Here is a 6,435-nt window from a genome sequence, read left to right as displayed (position 1 = left end):
TTCTTCTGTTCCTCTGCCTGCTAATCTGTGTTTAGAATAATCCACCATGAACATGGGGAAACTGCCAGACAAAAATTCTGGGGCTGAAACGGCAGCTGCCTGAACCAATTTATTTCAGCTTTCTTCAAGACTGATGGCTTCTCAGTTTTTCCCAGGGTACCCAACTCCCAAGACAGGGGAAAACATTTTTTATTTGTTAGTGACTTAGCCCAACTTAAAAGCAAAGGTCTATATAAGATCATAGTGGCCCTGGGGTCACACACACACACACACACACACACACACACACACACCACCCACGGCAGCAACAACAGAAGCTAAACTCCAAATTCCAAGAACGTACCAAGTAAATACAAGAAAAAAAAAAAATGAAAAGAGAACAAAATATCAATAGCAAGCAAGGGAGACCACCAGAAGATAATTAAAGGTGGGGGAGGGGGTTCCTAACAACCAAACTGAGCGCAAGCTAGAATCTAAACCCAAGTTAGTATAGAAAATAAGTCAAGCTACACAAATATGAAGCAGAAAAGTGGCCCTTGGGCCACACACAGCCTACATTGGGTCCTAGTTTATAAAGAGCTAAGACACCAAAAGGCAAAACAGCCTTCCCAAAGGCCCACACAAATTTAATGAGGGCTCATTAAAAAACAAAAATTTAACTGATTACTAAATTACTTCAAATTCTGTTTTTAAGTTAATATTTTTGTCTGCAGAATGTACCTAAAATATTTCTTATAAACAGATTTGGGATGATGAACTATAATTAGAGAGGTAATTTACTCTTTTGATGGTTCCTATACATACTAAAATAATTTGTTGTTCAAGGTCGTATGAAGTCTTAAAGGGCTGTCAGCCATCACGAGGAGGTAACCTCTTTGCTCTTCTTCCTTCTTTCTCCTGGTATATGACAATTTGCTGTGCAAGGTTACTTAAAAGTCTATTATTTAGCCAGCTCTAGTGACAATGTAACAACTGAGTTAATGTTGAAACAAAAGTGTGCCAGGAATATTTTAAAATCCAAAGGACTCCTAGGCTAATTGCAAAAAGAAAACAGTAAGCAGCATAGAAAAGGAAGGGCCTGGGGAGGTAGCTCCATGTACTAAGGGCCTGCCTAGCAAATGCAAGGCCCAGAGTTCGATCCCAGGCACCACATGCCATGCCAGCCCAGGTCAGGGCATGGTGGTGCATGGCTGTAATGCCAACACTGGGGAGGCTGAGACAGGAGGATCACTATGAGTCTGAGCTGCACAGTGAGATCCTGTGCCAAATAAATAAAACTTAGGTATATGATATGAGAGGATTCTATGTGAGGTCACCTGCCTTGGACTTTACCCCTTCTCATAAGGGAGCCACCCAGGACCTCAAAACCCCTATCTCTCAGATCCCTCACCCAAGTCAAAGTCTAGTCTCCCTTGATTAGGGGCTCTCAATACTTTCAGCTGTAGAAACCAAACTTTGGCATAAGCTGACTCCCTTTAGGAGGCCACCTCAGTAGTGACCCCAGTGCTCTTAATTCTTACCCTCTCTCTGTCTTCTATTTTTAATTAACTCAAATCACTACTCACCTCTGTGCCACTACTCAATCTCCTCAGGCCCAATAAAACTTTCCACCTGTATGTGAATCCCAAAAGCATTTGCTTTTGGGCTCCTGGCTCAGCTTCATGACACAGATAAATAATCTAGAGCCTTCTTCCCAAAACAGCTTAACAAGATACTCTAAATGTCCCCCATAGTATGGTGGTAGAGCCTCTAATTATTAAAAAATACACTTCCACCTTTGGTCTATTCCAACATTTCATAGTCTATGCTGCTCATGCCTTATAACTTATGCTAACTCACCCAACATGCTGCAAACCCAAAGTCACAGGTAGACATCCTGTGCAACACCCTCCTGCACGCCCACACCACCCCCATCTCCTCAGCCCATTTCAACTGTTTTATGAGCATCTCTCTTTGCCTGGCAACACTCCCCGTAAGACATCCTCTTCTGGGACTATCTCTCATTCTTCTTTCTAATTCACCATCTTCTACAAAGCTTTGCTAAAACCTCATTCCCCAAGCCTGATGACAGACCCACTCTCTTATCAATCCTGCCAGAAGATAGAATATCTCAAAACTCACCACCCCAAATCCCTAAAGCCAAAATGACAGGGACCCTATATAATTATCCTTATCTTACCAACACCCACAAAACTTTTGAGTCTTCTCTCTTAAATCTTTTTCTCCAGGCTAAAATTAATCTAAAAAAAAAACAAAAACAAAAACAAAAAAAAACCTGTTTTACATAGGTGGTGTTATGGTTTGTGCCTACTTGTCCCCCTAAATCCTCATGTAAGTTATGGGGCACACACAGCTAGAGGAGCAAAGAGTGGCTTGAGGGGTAGAGCCAGAGGATCAGGGCGGGGCTGGAGAGGTGTGAACCATTAAACTTGCTAGCCTGTGCTTTCTGAGAGATGTGGGAGGGTCATCCTGGACACAGCAGCACCATAGCCTCCCCTCCAGTGTCTTGAAACTTCTAGTAACTGTGAGCTAAATAAACTTTTCCTTCCCTCATTTTGAATGTCGGGTGTTTGTCCCAGCAATGAGGGAAGAGTAATTAATACAGGCAAATATTCCAATTCTTCTCCTACATCTCTTTGCCTCACAGCCATCTGAACAAAGACAGTCACCATAACAGACCATGAGCTAACTCGTGACTGGTCACCCACTATTCTATGACCTTATTCTGCTACCACCCCTTAACGGTGATCAGCTGGAGATCTCAGAGGTCTTTCTCCTTATAATCTCTCTGCCTAACTAGAGACTCTCTAAACCACTATGTCTTATTCATCCAGCCCTAAACTTGCCATAATCCACACCATCTTCATAAACCCCTTCTTTTTCTCAATAGCACCAACCCCTATACAGCATATACTTCTGGTCCAACATTTATAACATCCCTCAATCTCATCTTCAACATTTTAGACAAGAGGAATCCCTCTGTGCTCAAAGATTTATGATGGTGCCTGTTTCTTTCTTCTTTGGCTCAATTTCTATCCCCAATTCGCCACTGATAAACACCCAGACACAACTTCCTTACAAAAGGACATAGGCCCACCTTTCATCCTCCTTAAATCATACCCAACAGCTTTGCAGAAAGGGCCACCAAACTTTTCCAGACATATTTCACTAACTTTTCTAAATTTCCTACAACTACCCACCCAGTTACTGATACTATACCCCTCCCCACTTCCCTTACATCAGGCCCTTTTTTACATTTACCATGAGCCAACACTTAACATTTCCTTTGTTGCAGGCAGCTGAGTTAGATAGCATTATTATAGGCAGTCAGATGGGGCTAAGCTCTCAAGGATCCAGTATAGAAGAGATTTCTTACAACTGTGGGAGACACAGGCACCTTGGCTGTGGACCAGACCTCAAGACAAAAGATTAAACAAATGCATGCCTCCCTAAGGGTAAACATCAGGGATTGATATTCTAAATAGGTCTCTAACACCTTGAAAAAGTCAGGTTAGAGTCACTAAGCCAAGCCCTCCATAGAAAGAGCCCCCCCTTCTGTGTTCCTGCCCTCTTGCTACAAGACTTGCTTCTCCATTTGATCCCAACTTAATCAAATTTACACGAGTAATTATGTTCATAATCTTATTGGTGGAACATAGTTTTGCCCACCTTGAAAATTCCCATGATTCCCACCTTAGACCCACCTTACCTCGTGGTTTTGCTCTGTGGACCCATAGGAGAATTTCAATAGAATCTTACAATGCCTAATTAAGATCCAGGACAGTTCCTGTTTCATACCCTATCATGATGAACAATTGTCTAAAAACTCACCCAACACCACAGGTGGACAGCATCCTTGTACTGAGAGAGAAAGAGAAAGAAAGACAGATGACAGACAGACAGACTACCAAAATCCCTGTCCCCAACAGTGCCCCTAATTTTAAATTTTTTTATTATTGATTTTCCCTTTTTCACCTGAATTTCTCTGTAACAAAAAACTGAAGGTTTAGCTTAAAACCCCCATTAACAGCCTAACTTCTATTCTAGGTTTAAATGAGTTAAATTCCTCATTCTGTTCCTTGGCCCAACTCCAGGCTTCCCCCTACTCCAGGCTTAAAACCTGCTGCCCTGACTCTGGGGGCAGGCTGGTCTCTACTTCAGAACCCCCAATACCTGTGTTCTTGTCATGCTAATAAAACTTTCTGCCTCAATCAGTCTCTTCCAGGTCTTTTAAATCATCCTCAGTATCCACATCCTAAACCATATTATGTCTTTCAATACCCCTCTAAAATCATTTACGTTTTTTCATATTTTTAAAAAATTCTATTTTTTTAATGGGAGTAAAAATGAGTGCTTGATGAACCATGCCTTCCATTAAAGCTTTACATAAGTTATTGGGGGAATTAATGTTAATTTGACTATAAATGTTGATTTCTACTATGCCAGGATTTAAACCCAAGAAATATACTAAAGGGGAAAAAAAAAGAAGCTACCTTCAACCTGTTTATATTCTACTGGGAAAGATAATTAATAAGAACTTATTAAGAGCAACTAACAAAGAAACACCTCTGTGAATGCAGATGGCAAACGTCAGCCAGAATAATCATGAAATATATGTGAAGGAAAACAAGAAAATTCTAGACGGATCATCTAACTGGGTCATCTTGTCCAATACTGAACTTCTCTTCCCGGCCCCCTAACCTGATCCTGCTCTGTTCTCTTTCTCTAATTTATCAATGCAGTTCCTGAAACCACAACCTCAATAGTCCCCTGGTGTACACACATTACTTTTGTTTTGCTTAATGTATGCCATTTTTATGACTCACATCAAGATTAAATTGTCAATCTTGCTAGACTCTCTGGCAATTTGGAAAGAACAGGACAAACAAGTCATTCCAAGACTTTTATTATTCTCTTGATAGAAGAAAATGACCTGCTAAAAGCCTTCCAAAGGGGGAAAAATATTCAGGAAGCAAACATCATTGCATTTTCACCAAAGGAGCAGAATCTAGAATACCCTAATCTAAAATTTCTCTTCTTCTCAGACATTACATGTACATGTTTGTGATAGTATTCAACTTGTATTTTGACAAAAAATTCCTTTTTCATGTCTAATTCTTCTATTGTATTAATGATTATACTCCTTTTCTACAATGAGAATATCTTTTATATCCTTCTTAGAATTTGAGTAATGCATTCAGTAAAATTTAACATTAATTTCCTACTAATGACTATAATAATAAAAGAGAAATTAAAAGGGGAGATAGCCACCAGAGTACTAAAAAAGGAAGATAGGAAAGAAAAATAGACACAAAATAAATGGAAGAAATGATGTAGTGATTAGAAATTTCAGAAATCTCTAGTATTTGTTCACATAAGAACTAGAAACCCTGACCATTAAAATGAATAAGCAAAGCAATTTTTGCTCCATTTTATAAGCTTATTTAGCTGCTTAGCTCATGCCAGAGCTTAGTGGCCATAATTGTCAGTTGAGTACACCTCGTTCAGGTATTAAAAGATGCCTGAGGAGACTGACTCACTATTCACTTGTTTGCCTTGGCATTTTAAATCATTAACAAAACTAATATTGGGGGAAAATAAAGGCAAAGAATAGAAAGAACTGCCTTTAGCTAAATGCAGGTAGTCCATAGAAATACACACTAAATTACAAATGTCATGTAGGTGAGGTGCTGGTTCACTTAACAAACATTTCCCACTGATTGAATTCTGTTATGGTTTGTGGCTAGGTGTCCCCCCAAAACCTCATGCAGTCATTGAAGTGGGCTTCTAGAGTTTGTGATTAATTCATGATCCAATGCTTGTATTGTGTGAGTGATCCACCAGCCCAGGGGCAGAGAATACAATATAAGGAGGGGAGAGAGGCTTGCTAGCTACTGCAGCCGCTGTGCCTCCCTTTTCTCTTTGCTGTTTTCCACCACCATGAACTGCTGCCCTCTTTCGTGTGCCATTCTGCCTTGGAACCAGCCAAGTATGGACTGAAACCTCCACTAACTATGAGCTAAATAAACCTTTCCTTTCTTAATTTTTGGGTGTCAGGTATTTTGTCCCAGCAATGAGAGAAAAGTAACGCAAATTCCCCCTCTGCGTCAGGTGCTACGTGGCTCATGTCTCCACCCTGGTGCTCATCTCTCTCTCTCTCTCTCTCTCTCTCTCTCTCTCTCTCTCTCTCTCTCTCTCTGTTTTCATCGTCCTCTTCTCCAATCCTCACCTGCTTCTGAGCTGCGTACCAGCACTGCTTCCATATGCTGATCACAGAGAAATCGCTAAAAGCTCTCTCCTTGGTTAGAGAAGTACTATGGACTACATACCTGGAAAGATTACCACTTTTACACAAAATAGGTTGATTTTAAATCTTAGATTTGATTCTAATAGTATTGTCTTCAACTTCTTCAATGAGAAAGAAAGTCAAAATCA

This window comes from Octodon degus, unplaced genomic scaffold (assembly GCF_000260255.1).
Source record: "Octodon degus isolate 3935 unplaced genomic scaffold, OctDeg1.0 scaffold00270, whole genome shotgun sequence".
Lineage (NCBI taxonomy): Eukaryota > Metazoa > Chordata > Mammalia > Rodentia > Octodontidae > Octodon > Octodon degus.
Note: the sequence above shows the minus strand (reverse complement) of the source record.